This window comes from Triturus cristatus, chromosome 1_2, assembly GCF_964204655.1.
Source record: "Triturus cristatus chromosome 1_2, aTriCri1.1, whole genome shotgun sequence".
Lineage (NCBI taxonomy): Eukaryota > Metazoa > Chordata > Amphibia > Caudata > Salamandridae > Triturus > Triturus cristatus.
Window position 1 is genome coordinate 1,069,340,942 of NC_140580.1, and position 15,354 is coordinate 1,069,356,295.

The following is a 15,354-nucleotide window of genomic DNA, read 5'->3' on the forward strand; positions in this document are numbered from 1 at the left end:
ATGGAACTCCCCTTCAACGCTCAGTGCTGTGTGTGAAGGGGCCATATTTACGAGGAGAGGAAAAGTCACACAGGGTGGCTTTTCCTCTCCTTGTAAATATGGAGGAGCCCCCTGCGCCACCAGTACGTCATGAAAAGTGATGTAGTGGTGGTGCAGGGGGCTTGTAAATCTGCCCCTCTGTTTGTGTTGTCCCCGTGCTCGCGTTTTCCCCCAATGGTGTCCCGATTACACAAGCTCATGTGAAACAAGGGCACCTTGTGGAACAATCAAAACAATAAAAGTTATTGAATCATCATTTATCAATAGAACAAATCATCAACAATCAAGAAATACTGAATCACTTGTGGACCGTAACAAAGAATGTATTTGTAGCTTCATAAGAAAGTGCTCAGTGCTCAGGTGATCACACAGTGAGTGATAGAGGAACAGTGCAATAGTGTGTAGAATGTAACCGGCAATGTGACAATCATCGTAAAATTCTGAAGTTCGTACACATTTTTGGTCCTTATGACTCGGGGAAACAAACAGGTCATAGGAATTTAGTCCCAATTGTTGGGTAGTTCCTACAAATCTATATAGGATCTGCGCGTAAACTAAGGGACTGGTGTCCAGACTGATTCCAGACACCCTCCAAAGGATATGTTAGTCTGTAGACCAGCTAGCTCACAGTGCCACTCTAAGCCCCACAACTTTACCAAGGAGCGAATAGTTTCTGTCAACTATCGAACATGACAACCCTGACCCCTCAGCGATCGTGGATACAGTACACTACTTTTCGCTCAGTCACTCGTGCTCTCTTCTCCACAGAGAGATATACAGAATAAACGGAGGGGACGTTTTCAATAGGCATTTATTGAACCAGCGTCATTCTAGTATAAACTACGTGTGCTGCAACAACCATTAGACAGAAGCAGATTCTAAGCACCAAGATAGTAAATAAAAGGTAGAACAAATAAATAAAAAATAATAGTAAATAAAAGGTAGAATAAAAGGTAAATAAAAGGTAGAATTCTACCAAGGTGCTAAAACAGTGAATATGGGCAGGCATATAAATACATAGCAGTACTCATGAGTACTCCTAAGAAGCAAACCCTAACTAAATGTACCTGAGTGTACCTAGAATGTATGTAGGAGTATAGACAAGAATCCCCCTAGGAAAGAGCCAACCCCATTACCTGATGGGAAAGAACGAAGGACCCCGTCTTGGTCGCGAGTTGGACACCCCGTGAGGGATGTCAGACCACTGCGTGCTGGAGAGTATGCATGCAGGGCCTTCAACATCTCATCTCAGAATGGAAGTTTCTTCTCTGATTTGCCCAGAGGAAATGTGGTAATTATATTTAATTTTAATTTTTAATTTTTAAGTAATTATATACCCGAAAGGTACCCTCAGGGGTTCCCCCTAGATGTGTCCTGGTATTGTAGGCCTGTCGTCCAAGGATGACAATAGCGGTGACTTTTGCACATAGTATTTATGCAGAAGATGGTAATCCTGCTGTGATACTAAGAATCCTCATACATAATAAACAAGGCTGGTTTTCTAAAAAAAACACACAACATTTATTCAGCACCTAACTAGGAAAAATTTCAGCGCCAGAGCCGTTATGTAGAGCAAGGTAGGACAAATGTAGCTAAAAGGTTGTGCAGCTACCTAGGCTGGGGTACATTGGGGTCATAACACCATTACCCTTGTCCTCAACAGCATTTCGACAAATGGTGATATAAAAGGGTCATCATCAGGACACTGAAGTTTTATGTGAAGCATGTGCAGAGCGTTGGAGTAGAAGTGAAGAGTACAGGCCAATAAAGCCATGAAAAATCTGTCAGGAAAAATATGATATGCTCCGAATTGAGGAAGATTCCAAGAATAAGTCAGGGAAAATCAGGAAAATATTTGGGCTACAAAGTTCCTGGGACTACCGTGATGAAGTCAAAAGAGGGTGGACCACACCATGCCTACTGGCTTTGCCAATTCTTGTTTAATGTGTGCTTTGCTGCATGTTTTATGATGCGTGTCTGATTGTACCTATGTTAGGAATCTTTGTGTGTGTGCTTATGTTTTAGGAATGTGTGCCAGCTTGTATGAACCAAGAATATGTTATGAACACATAGCTGCCATTGTCTGCCAATACTAGGTTTAAAAAAGGTGAGTGAGGGCAGAGTGCCCAAAGTTGCGAGGAGTCTAGATCCAAGCAGATAAGGATGTGGACAAATATAAATGAGAGAGCCATCAGTGCACACAGGTGAGGAAGGGAGTGCTAGACATAGGTTACAGGAGGCTTTTTTATCTATCTATCTATTATTGGCCACTAGGTACATAAATGTGAGTGGGGGCTGAGTTCCTGCAGGTCAGAAGGTGTTGGGTGCATCTGGATGGGAGCCTGGTTTACAAACAGATGAGGGGGTGTTTGCACACAGGTAAAGGGGTAGGTGTGAATGGTTTAGTGAGATATTGGTGCATACAGGTTGTAGGGCTATATACATACACAGCTAAGTAGGGATATAATCCCACATATGAGAGGAGGTTAGGTATACAGAGATTAAAGGAAACTACAGGCATGCAGGTGAGACTGGGGTTATGTGCACACAGGGTGACCATGGAAATGTCAAGCTGTCAAGTTTGAGTCTGTGTAGCTGGGGTGGTTATGTGAAAATTGGTGGGAGAGGCATGCTGCACACAACTGAAATTGATAAAGACGCTCACACGTGAAGAGTTGCACACAGATGATAGATGCTATGTGAATACAGGTGATGTGAATGTTTGCAGACAGTTAAAAGGGGAAAGGTGTACACATGACAGTGTTGAGCTCCACTGCCTTTTTGATAGGTTGGTGCTATAGAAATATTATATTCACTATTACCACCCAGGCACTGAGTGAAACATTTGCCCATCCTCCATTTCTGCTGACATGCGACGAGCACACACCTGGAATGGAAGCAGCCCAGGTTTTCAAAAAGAAATTCCTGCCAACCATCAGATTCTTGGTCCTCACACCTATCCTCCTTCTCTGTAAAAGAGAAGACTGCAAGCGACAAAGCCAAAAGAGAACTTCCAACCCCTTGTTGCCACAAAACCTACAAAACAGAAAAATAGAAAGTGGACTTTTAACTCTTCATTATAAGAAAGAGAAGCTCTCCTTCCTTCAGGTTTCAACGGACTTCAGCTCCATTAACTATCTCTCAATGTCCCTATTTCCTTTTTCATATTTCAGCTTCATTTCCATATTTCATAGTTGCTAAAACCTCATTCAATTCTACTTTGATTGAGCACCTCTCATACTCCTTTTCAAATGTATCCACCCAAAGAGATGTTTTTCTACCACAGACTAGTGTTGGATAGTGTAGGGGTAATATTTATTACCCCCCCCAGTGAGTGCAACTGTAGGGTAAGTGTTGGATAGTGTAGGGGTAAAAATTACTATTCCCACTCCAGTGAGTGCAACAGTAGGGAAAGTGTTGGATAGTGTAGGGGTACAAATTACTATTCCCATCTACCCCAAATCCCATACCCACCCTAAAACTAAAAAATCTCCATTACTTACCTTATAATGCGTTGTAATGATATGCGTTGTAGTGACATGTGTTGTAATGGCATGCGTTGTAATGGCATGCGATGTAAAGGCAGTTGCGTTGTAACAGTTGCGTTGTAAAAGCAGTGTGATGTAATGAATGCGTTGTAATGGATGTTTCCCATTAAAGACTCACCTGTTCAGGCTATACCTGACCAAAAAAACCCTGCTGTTCAAGCAAGGTCATCCCTCTCGCCACATCTCTTGTGTGATCCACTGTTCAAGATACCCTCCTTCTTGCTAACTACACCTTCCCCCTTGCAATCCCCTCTCTTTCTTCCTCTTCTCCACATCTTTCCCCTCCCTCACGCCCTACCCTCTGCTGGTCTTTGCTCTCCCTACAAGTTTTCTTCTCTCCTATTTCCTTTTGCCACTCCCCCCCTCTCATCAGCTCTTCAACCTAGACAACCTGTTGTTAATTGGTTTATTTGTATAGCACATGCTTTGCAATTATTTGTAAGATCCTGCTTCGCATTACTGCTGAATTGTAAAGAGCATTTATACAGTGAGTGAACATGTGCTATAAAAGTCTATGAAACAAATACATTTAAAAAATGTATACATTCATATACATAACTTATGTCCAGGAGCACATATGCAAGATGAGGCCTGTCTCTCTCTCTCACTCTCTCTCTACGGAATATGCCCACAGATGAATGAACTAGGTGCACACCTCTCTCTCTCTCTCTCTCTCTCTCTCTCATATGCCCACAGATGAATGAATTAGGTGCACATCCCTCATCCTCCCCTCCCCCTCTCTCTCTCTCGCGCTCTCTCTCTCTCTCTCTCTCTCTCTCTCTCTCTCCCTCTCTCTCTCTCCCACTGCGTTAACAGTGAAGCCGCACCTGGAGCTGATCATGCGAGCTGCTGGGCTTAGAAGTTACTTATTGGTTTAAAAGCGCCTGCGCAGGGTTCCTTGTGTTTCCAGCAGTTTTCAGGCAACAATAAAAATATAAAATAACTTTGGTGATTGATGTTCTTGCTGGGGAGATATCAGAGTTTTGTTTAGTGGCAGTTTTAACCCATCATAAAGAAGCACAGATGGTTAATATGTCTGCTGCAAAGAACGTGTTCTATGCAGATCACAGAAATGTATTTTGTGTGGATAGAACTGTGGGTTACTGCTTTTGTCACAGAGATCCTTTTTTACTTGCAGTTCATAAGTTATAATCCTAACATAGAACAGTGACCTATGAACTGACATGAAAGAGCTGCATGCAAACTGCATGGTATAGGTAATAAAGTTAGGTTTTTCGCCAGTCTTTTAATATCCTAATGATGCATAAGGTTGTGGTACATTTTAAATCCTAAGGGGCATATCATCAAGACAATTATCGCCGCTTTATTGCCGTTTTTGGCCGCAAAGTGGCGATTATTGTATCGCACTGTTAGCAAGGTCACGCTATATCGTGAATCCTTGCCTCAGCGCCCTTTCCCTTAACGCCCAGCTTTGCATCTCTAATGAGATGCAAAGTGGGCGTTCCTCCCCAAAATAACGGGAGAAATGTCGCTAACCGACATTTCTCCTATTTACAAGCTGCATGCTAAACAGCATAGCGATAAGAAAAGTAGTGCTAACCTTGGTTATCGCTACTTTCCTTACGCCTCCTTTCAGGTTGACTTAGCCATTATATCCAATGGAAGGTGGATATAATGGCTAAGTCCACACTGTCCTATCAGCAAGGTATCGCCTGATTTTTGTGCGGTTATCGCTCGTTTTCCAGAGATGATCGCACATTTTGTAGCTATCGTTGGTATTTTGATCGCTGTTGAGATAAGCGTCGCTGATAGCGAGCTATCTCAGCGATAAAATACAGCGATAGCAGGCGATAATTATCCTAGCGCTGAGTGGGTTTAGAGATAATTATCGCCCCCTCTTGATGATATGCCCCTAAGTTTGTGCCTCTCTAAACCAAATATTCTTAAAATATACTGCCTACTAGTATGGATGATGCGTGATTCCTGCACGTTGTAATCCTCACTGTCCTATTTAACATTTGCTATATACTGATTTACACATGTATTATTCATTGATTCATGGATCAATTTGTGCTTCACCAGGCCAATCACTCTTCAAAATAAGTGCCTATCAATATGGATGACATGGGACTCCTACACCTTATAGTCCTCCTTGACCTATGTAGCATTTCCTATACATTAAATTACATACGTGTATGATACGTTGTCTCTGTATAATGTGTGTGAGATGTCAAGGGCTCTGACAGCTTGCACTGGTATGAGTAGCTTTATAAAACAGATTAAATGCATGTCAGATGGGGCTATGGGGAGATAAGGGGCACTGTTGGAGGGTGGTATTGAGGGAATCCTTGGAGAAGGAGGTCATGGATGGGAGGTGCCTCAAAGATTGTGGTACGTGGAGCCACCAGCAATAAAGCCAGCCCTGCCTGCAGCTGATCTAAGTTAACTATTTCCCTGGTCTACGCTGATGACTTTTTGTGATTGCGTCCATCGAACATCATTGCAGCAGCTTACACGATATGTGGCTGATTAGTAAAGTACACTTTTATCTGCTTTAGTATACTTTTGGTTTTTTTCACTCTCTCTTGTACTTTTTGAAATTTTGGTGATGTCACTTTTGGTAATGACAACAATGGTGATGATGACTTTGTGACATCACTTCTTGTGACATCTTCAGGGTCAAAGGTCAAATTATGTCACTGCGGTCAAAGGACAGGTGATATCACTTCCACTGCACCAGGCATTTTGGTGAAATGACCATGGATTCATGGTTTGGACACTCCCAATTTATTCTCTGCTCTATTTATCCATGTGGACTCTTTCAAATGATCTTTGTTAATCTTCCTCCATCTTGTCCTCATTGTAAATCATTTTTTGCAAGCCCCCAAGAAAGGGAACAAACTTTGATCTGTTAATTACTACTGTCTCATTTTTTATGCTTTTTGCATTAACAGCGCAGAAATTATCTGCTGTCGAAGCATTTCTTGGCTGCTTTCCATCTGCCTAGAGTGTTTGGTAATCAAAATTGATCTGAATATTTTTACTTTTGTATTTTCCCTTACATTCACATATTTTTGGGTGGTTTATATTTATTTACGTAAGCACCCAGTAAATTAAATAAATTAATAAATAGGAAAGCAAGGATGCATAGACGATAATGGAAGAGCGGATTCAACACTGCCATTACAACAGTTCTCAATGCTTGCATTACCCAATTCAATTGCTTTTTATACAGAGGAATGTTTCACTATGGAGTTCTCAGGCTACGCACATCATGTGCTAATTAGCCTCTAGGGATTGAAAGTAGTATCCAATTAGTAAATTGGTTACCATACTTAGGGGGTGAGAATAAAAAGCATTAGTAGGATGTTAATTTCATGGTCCCCAAATCAGCTATTTTTTTTAACTATTCTTCCCATAGCATCCTCGTCTAGAGATTGAAGCAAAATCAATTGCTAACATACAAATTCGGTAACAATGCTACTGTTGAGAATTACCGGTGAATTTAAGTAGGATTTATAGTTTTCCAGTTTTGATACAAATAAGTAAAATATAAATTAACTAAAAATCTTACCCATGAAAGGTAAACTGAAAGCACATGTGTGAATAGTCCAGTATACCCAAAGGATGTTAGGTCAAAGGTATGTGGCACAAAGTATTACATGAGCTGATGTGCACCATGGGCCCTCACACGGAATTTTGCATACACTAGTTTAAAGTGATCCATTGTTATTTTCTATTTAAATCTGTGTAAGATATTGAGTAATTGGTTAAAGACCCACTCGGGGAACAGCCACAATCCTTGTCAGGGTGAACCACAAAACTCACTAATTTAACATGTGATTATCCCTCTGGTAACTTGGCACAAAGCAGTCAGGCTTAACTTAAAGGCAATGCGTAAAATGCAGCACTCAAACATTAATAGAGTTTAGAAAGATAGGTAAAATGTAATACATTATTTGACACCAAAACAACAATTGTCCAATAAGTCGAACTGTAGATATGCCATTTTAAAGATTTAAGCTAAGTATAGCACCTGAAAGCACAAAAGCTCCTCTCATGGTCATCAGGTCATGCTAGAGTGGGGGAAATTCTCAGGTTCAGGCCAACTGCGATGGAGTGTGGTCTGGATACTGAGACCAGGTTAGTCCAGCTGGAAAAGTTACCTTCTCAAAGTCTGGTGCAAAGAATTCCGTTTGCAACTGAGGAGGCCACGAGGAGCAGGGAGAGCATTGCCGATGGTCATCGATGTAGCATGAAGGGCAGGGTCAGGCTGCAGTGCAAAGTGTTGGTCGTACACCGCTGATGGTTGTTGCCCGTTGCTTCTAGCTTCGCATTGGTGGTCACTGCGGGCTATCGTTGCTGTAGCGCAAATTGCAGATCTTGCGTTGCCAGTTGCCTCTGGCGGTTGCTGTAGCGCAGAGAATTAGGTTTACTGGAGCTTTTCATTGGCAGTTGTTGTGGGCAGCAGAGCCTCTCCACAAATGGAACCGTTTACGGACGTGAAGAGCTAAAACTTAAACATTTCACCTTTCTTCACAGGAGGAGCTCAACTGATGCTAGCCAAGGCACCAGGAAATGGGGAGGCACCTCTTGGGATAAGAAACTCACTCCAGCAGATGCCAACGGGGCTCAGGAAGATGTGGTTGCAAGCCCAGGCACAGCCAGTGCAGCAGGTCATGTGTGCAGTTGCAGGTACCTTGTTGTGTCCCTGTAGCACCAGCAGGAAGCCAGTCAACTGATCCTCGTAGTCACTCACGTCAGCCTGGGATGAAAGAAGCAGGTCCAATCTTCCTTCTCATAGAGCAAGGCAGTCCTAAAGTAGCATGGCAGTCCTCTGGTAGCAGCAGAGACGTTCTCTAGGGATAAGGCAGTCCTTCTTATGTAATGTCAACCAGTCCAGGAGTGTTATGAAGAGTTTTTCTGGAGGTCCAATATTAATACCGGCTGCCAGCCTTTGAAGTGCAGAGATTCCCTATACTTCCCACACATCTGGTTCTGGAAAGTTCTTCCCTTCCTGTGTCAAGGTTCCAAGATGTCTGGGGTGACAAAGGACTAGTATCAAGTTTCTTTATGTGTTCTGAAGGCAAGTCCTTTAAAGTGTATTTGGAGCAGGGAACAGCTTCGCACCCAGCCATTCGGACACGATGGCCTATACTGCCCAAAGTCAGTGTGCCATAGTCTGGGAGGAATGCACAAATCCAAACAGCAGGGATGTTCATAGACATGTGACCCACAACACTGGAAGAAGGCACAAATGGTAAGTACAAGAAAATACTGACTTTCTAGAACTGGCGTATTACAGAATTGTGGTTTAAAATCTTACATTACAATTAGGGAAGCATTTAAATTGCAATTCACCTGAGTGTAAACACCATATTTTTTTCTGCTCCAAATCAAAAGTTATCAGTTATTAAATGCAATAAGGTAACCCAGTGTTAGTCTATGGGAGAGATATGCCTTGCAGTAGTGAACAGGAGTTTTCACTGTTAGGACATACAAAACTTAAAACCCACATGTCCTACTCTTTATATACATTGTGCCCTGCCCTATGATCCTTTAGAGCCTACTTAACGGGGGACTTATAAGTATTAGAAAGCACGGTTTAAGCCTGGCAAAAATTGTGTTTTACCAAGCCGAAATGCAGTTTAAAACTGCACTATAGGCTGCAGTGGCAGGCCTAAGACGTTTTAACAAGCATTTGCAATGCAATAGGTCTCGCATTACTTAAAGTTTGAGCTAATTACGTTGCATTAATTGGAACGCCAATAGCTCAAACTTTTAGTAATGCAACACTTATTGCATTGCAAATGTTTGTTATCTCTGCTGACCTGCAGAGGGTTGTTCCCTTATTTACAAACGTAATGTCCAATAAGGGCTGTGGCACACATTGAGGATATCAATTATGCATGAATTTGTGTCCTTGAGGGTGTGTGCTGCTTGCCAATGTTACACGAAAATCAGACAAAAAATATAAATAACATGTAATACAGCCAAATAATTCCGATGTACACAATATTACTCTAGCTTAAAATGTCCCTGTGACATCACCTGCATTGTTTAGACAAGTGCCAGCGGGGAGGCCCGAAGTAAAAGCTGTGAGCGGGAGACCAGGACATCCCCTTCCATAACAAGCACTGACAAAGCCAATAGTTTGGTCCTTGGTGGTGTGAAAAATGTGTTTTGTGTGACTCTGATGCAGAGCTCTCCCAGTGCCACTGTCACTGTACTGTGCATGAAAAACTATCAGTTTACAGAGGGGAATAACAATTTGCTTAAAACGTAATGAGTCTGCCATGCATGCACCAAAGTGCAGCATAATGGACTCTCTGAATGTGGCACAACAATTTTAAAATACTATGTAAGTCTGCGCCATGCTCAATTTCTCTAATACCCATGCAAAACTTACCCCTAGTGACATTAATGTCCGACTACGCCAAAAATAAAAATAACAAATCAGGCAGATGACTCTAGGAAAAGCACTAGTTGAGAGTCCGGAGAAAGAATGGAGAGACAACAAACAAACTAAAGAACTGATTGGGGGCACCATAAAACAACGAAACATTGGAGCTTGCATCGTGAAGTGGGGAAGGAGAATTAGGGCAATAGAGCTGGAGTAGGTGATTCGGGCTGGGATTGCTACCTTTAGCAGGAAAGACTTGTGAGACTACATGTTCGAGTAGGTATGGGTAAAGGAGAGATATTGTTAACAGCTGCAGCCTTGAGAGAGTTTGCGTCGGCTACAGCCTAGAACCGGAGAACCCAATGTGCATGCATACTCTGAGAATACTGCAAATAGCTGCAAGAATTAGATGAAACAAAGGCGGCCGATTCTTGCACGAATTGCATTGAAAACATCCCTTCATGCTGTTCGACTGAAATGCAGGTAGATGGAGATTTTTATTGACGTTTTTCTGGAAACGATTTGCTCAGCAATCTAAAGTAATGCACTCTGACAACACTGAAGAGCACAGGATAAGGGTTTGTCATGTTACCAGCGCCTGTCCGGAACAGAGCACAATCTAAGAGATGCCAGAATATGCTAAACAACTGTCCCAATATGACCTGAAACACAGAGATATTTGCCCGGAATAGCCACTGGTAAGGGGCAGCAAAATCCTTTCATCCAATCCTTCGATAACGGGCTGCATCTTATTACACCAAACTATTACATCTTTAAAAAAATTAAGGGGCAGATTTATGAGCCCCTTGCGCCTCATTTACGCCGCCGTTGCGTCACTTTTGTGATGCAGCGGCGGCACAAATCCTGCGCCATGCTGCGGGGTATTTGCAACGTGACGCATCTGGCAGATGCGTCACGTTGTAAAGCCCTGCGCCACATGTAGGCGTTCTGGAGCAGGGGGGGGGGGTGCGTTCCGGTTTAGGAACGCCTCCTAAAAGTGGCTGAGTGGAATCTACAAGATTTCACTCAGTCACTTTTAAGGCCATGCTGCGTCAAAACCCTGCGCCTGCTTGAAGCAGGCGTAAGGATTGACGCAGCATGTAAGGGATAGGGCACCCCCGAGCCTTGCTGGAGCTGCGTCGCGCTTGCGACGCAACTCCAGCAATGTGCCGCCTTTCCGACAGGAGATGCGTCACGCATCTGCCCATCCGAGTGCCACGGTGCGCCGCATTGTAAATGCGGTGCATCAATGGTGGCCCACGGGTGGGCAGATGCGTCGCAACTCTTCTGGCGCATCTCTGCTGATTAGCAGAGATGCGCCAGACGTCATAAATCTGCCCCTAAAGCTTAATATTTTATCAGCCGTTTGTAAGTCAAAAGTGCATATTGCAAACGTATTAAATAAACAATGTACCATCCTTTTCGTTTACATTTTTTTTTCACTTTACTAAATACAAGTATCGCTTAAAGATGAAAGAAATGTGTTTCTAATAAGTGAAAATACGACTTAAATGTCCATTCTACATTTATGCGTGCACTGCTAATTATACTTGTTGCTTTTAGAACGCGTTCAAGCAATCAGAAGGCTGAGAAGAGTGCTAACAACATAACGTCATCACACAAATCTCACACCATCTCATGCATGACTTTACTTTAACGTACCTCCGAGATTAACTATTGAAACATGGAATAACTTAAATGCCTGGCTTCTTAACGGGATCTCTTTCCTCCTTGAATTGAGTGTTATCATTGCATGACAAGTGTGCCCACGGTCATGGGGTGAATAAGGGCCTGTCTGCTAAGATTTACTTACTTGTAAAGTGTTGCATGTGCCTTTGCAAAATGAATCACCTCTAACGGTACAATGTACATGTAAAATAGTTAAATAGTTAACTTGTTGATTTGCTTGTATGCACGCGACTCCGCAACGTGAAAGGCATAGTAGAGTATTTCACAGTAGGGCAACAAAAAACTACAGAGCGGGATCCAGTATCATGCTGTGAATTCCTGACATAATTACTCATCTCAATTGAAGTAATTACCCAGTAGTTGGGTTTTGAGAAAAGTGCACTCTGGGAGTTGCAGTCTTGGTTCCTTCAATTGAAGAGGGTGAACACAATTGTAAAATAATGAATGTAAAAGGAAAGCTCAGTATTGGAATCTGGTGTAACTGGTAACATGAAGTCAGCTGCCCCCTTCACCCCGAGTAGTGTGGCCCAGAGTAAGCTGATTATGTTGTAGTGAAGGAGAACTCCAGCACATCACTTCAGCCTCGCTCTGACAGAGTGGGTCTGCCACTGAGGGGGTGGGAATGGGAGGTCGCAGCTTCCCGCTGCAGCGAGGTGTGCGTGAGAACGTCTGCGGTGTAGACCACTGGCTTCTATCCACGGACACACCGCCAACCGCCAGATTGCTCATCTGGATTTAAGCGAAACCTACGTCTATGGCTTTCACTAATTAAAGGCAGACGGATTTAAAGCGGTGTCCTTACAATTTTTAGGTCTCGCGAGCCAAAGGCTCGAAGAGACATTTTATAACTGGGCTTTTCAAAGTGCTGCCGTGGCCTAAAGCTACAGTGCACGTGAACGTGCACAGCGCCATGTGTCTTTCCTCTGTAGCGATCGTAATCACGATCACTTTCACTTTCGCGGGCTCCTCTGTTGCTGGCATTCCCCCCTCCCTTCTCGCCCAGCCCTTCTTGTTTTAATTATACACCGTCCCATCCTTTTGCTTTTATCACATGCCGCTGTTATTTACTTTCTGTCTCTTGCGCAATACATGTTTTCTGTGCCCATCAGGCCTCGTTTACTTTTATTATATATTGCACTTTTCATCATTATTTGCTCATACCCCGTAATCGCACATCGCCTACTGGTTTTATAATATTGCCGCCTCTTCTCTCACCTGCAAACGCCACAGCAACAACCAGTGTTGGACGATCGTTGCTGCTGCCGAGGACGCAGAGCGAGGGCGGGATGTTCATAATGGAAAGAGGACTAAGGAAGCCTCCTTTACATGGCGGCCATATTTGAGAGGGACTTCGTCCAACTAACAAGCACAGAGCTTCCACGTTTTTCCACATTCTGAACTCAATGGTTAGCCAGTCTACTAGAGTCTGGTTAACTTTAACACAGTACAGACATTTACTTAAGTATGCCATTTCCAAGAATATACTACATGCAAGGTAAAACGTTCAGTATTGCCGCATTCTCGTACATAAAATTACCACGTCTATTTTTCTGCTGTTTTACATGACTCATGGTCACATTCCTGTTTAGGCACGGGGTGGGGAGGTAAAGCGATTTTTTTTAGAACCACTGGATTTGGAGCCAATCCTAGTACTCCACTTCCAAAGTGGGCAGCTGTTATGTTCAAATCGCACCTTCTGCTTTCTTCTTCCCTCCCTCCTTCTCTCTAAAGCCCACTCAATTTTCAATCCCTACCTTCTCCTTGCTCCCAGTCCCTGGCACAGCCATTATCAAGCTGTCTCATGCCGCAAACTTTGGATTTCGACTTATTTTTTTTATTTCTTAGTTTTGATTCTCTGTTTCATGGTTGCGTTTTTTCACTTAGTAAGCATGTTTATCTACAAAGATGCACGAGTATATTTTTCACGTTTTAAGCACGTGTTACTTTGAAGGGGTACTAGATTGACACCCCGATTTCGTATCATGGTTGATTGGCTTCTTTGTTTTGTGTAAAATAAGGTGGTTGTCACCTTTCAATAAAGTTGCATAGGCTTGTATGATCACTTTCCTTCCTAATAAAAGAAAATTCCCACACGTCTTGATGTGCACACGCCTTCCAGCGGTCACGTGGCTTTCTCGCGCACGGAACGTTTGAAGGCAAGAGCGGGGAGTTGTTTAGGAATTAAGCACTGCATTTCAGTTCCTCCGTTACGGCCTAGAGTTACACAGATTATTTACATAGACTTTCTCTTTCATAGAATCGGGACGTTAAATGACGATCTTCTGGTAAGCAGACGCTCGTTTAATTCCTGGTGTTCGGGGCCACGTATACATGCGCTCTCATGATACTCATTCCCATCTTTTACCTTCCGTAGATCGTGCTCTTTACTGATATAGTGGCAAGACTTCGGCATTAGAGAGATGCTGTTTTTGTTGTTTACGTTACTAATCACTTGGTAATCCGAGTTAGACTGCAAATTTACGCAGAGTGTTTTACTTGCAGAATTACAGTGCTTTAACCGCATTGGAGGTACTTCCTGGTCTAACCTTACCAAGGTTTTACACACACGGGTTGATATACCATTAGTTCGTCATTCAGTCTAACACCACACTTTCACCGGGTTTTAGCTATAGGGTGATCAAGTGGTAACACTTAAACAAGCATTTGCAAAGCAATAGATCTCGCTTTTATACGAGTTTGTGCTATTGGCATTGTAAATGACAGTGCCTTTTATTTATGTTGCCAAACTTAAATAAAAAGCATTGTCATTTACAATGCCAATAACTCAAACTCGTATAAATGCGAGACCTATTGCATTGCAAATGCTTGTTAATGGATATTGTTGATCACTCACCAGCGGAGTGCCCCGCCCGTGGCCCTGCCAGACTAGTGGAGCAGGGAGTTGCCGAACATACTGCCTCCCAGTGAGCAGCCGACCACAACACGTCACCAGAAATGACCTAGCAAGATATCACAGAAATTCTGGAGTGCGGTATTACCGTAATACCGGAACTGGGAGAAAACACTGGGTTCAATTTCTCTGTGCTTGGTGCCAAATTGCAGAGTGGGTTTTCTATACTTTGTGGTGTTTTGCTTCCTCCAGACAGATGACCAGGGCAAATGAGCGACGCCAATAAAGCCAGCATACAAGTGCATCAGTGAACCATCCACAAGACCAAAGGGCTGACAATACCCGCCTTTTCAACTCTGTCTCGGTGACCTCTCGGTGGCATCGGAATCCCTGTCCCACGCAGAAAACTTCCGCTAAAACGGCGATAATGGGCTTGATAATATGCTCTATGGAATTCAAATTGAAGCTCAGGTTAGATGTCCTTCACATCTGGCGGAATTAAGGGGCATATTAACAAGCGGCAGCAATAATTATCGCTGGCCGCTCTTAGCGAGAAAAATGTTATCGCTGGCTATCACAGGAAATTATCACCATGATAGCGTTGTATTAACAACGCATAGCACAATGGCGATAATTTCCCAGCGATAGCGATGTTTTCTATGGCACATCGCTGGTTTTCCAGCGATGTTCCATGGAAAACGGCGATAACCTTGCTGATATGACCCTGTGGTCGTATCAGCATAATCCACCCCCAATGGTAAGTATAGCTAAGTCTGCATTTTAGCTGTTTTTTCCAAAAACTAACATCTGCTAAAATGCATGGGCAGCCTTGTAAATATCGCGATGTGTACATCAGCGATATT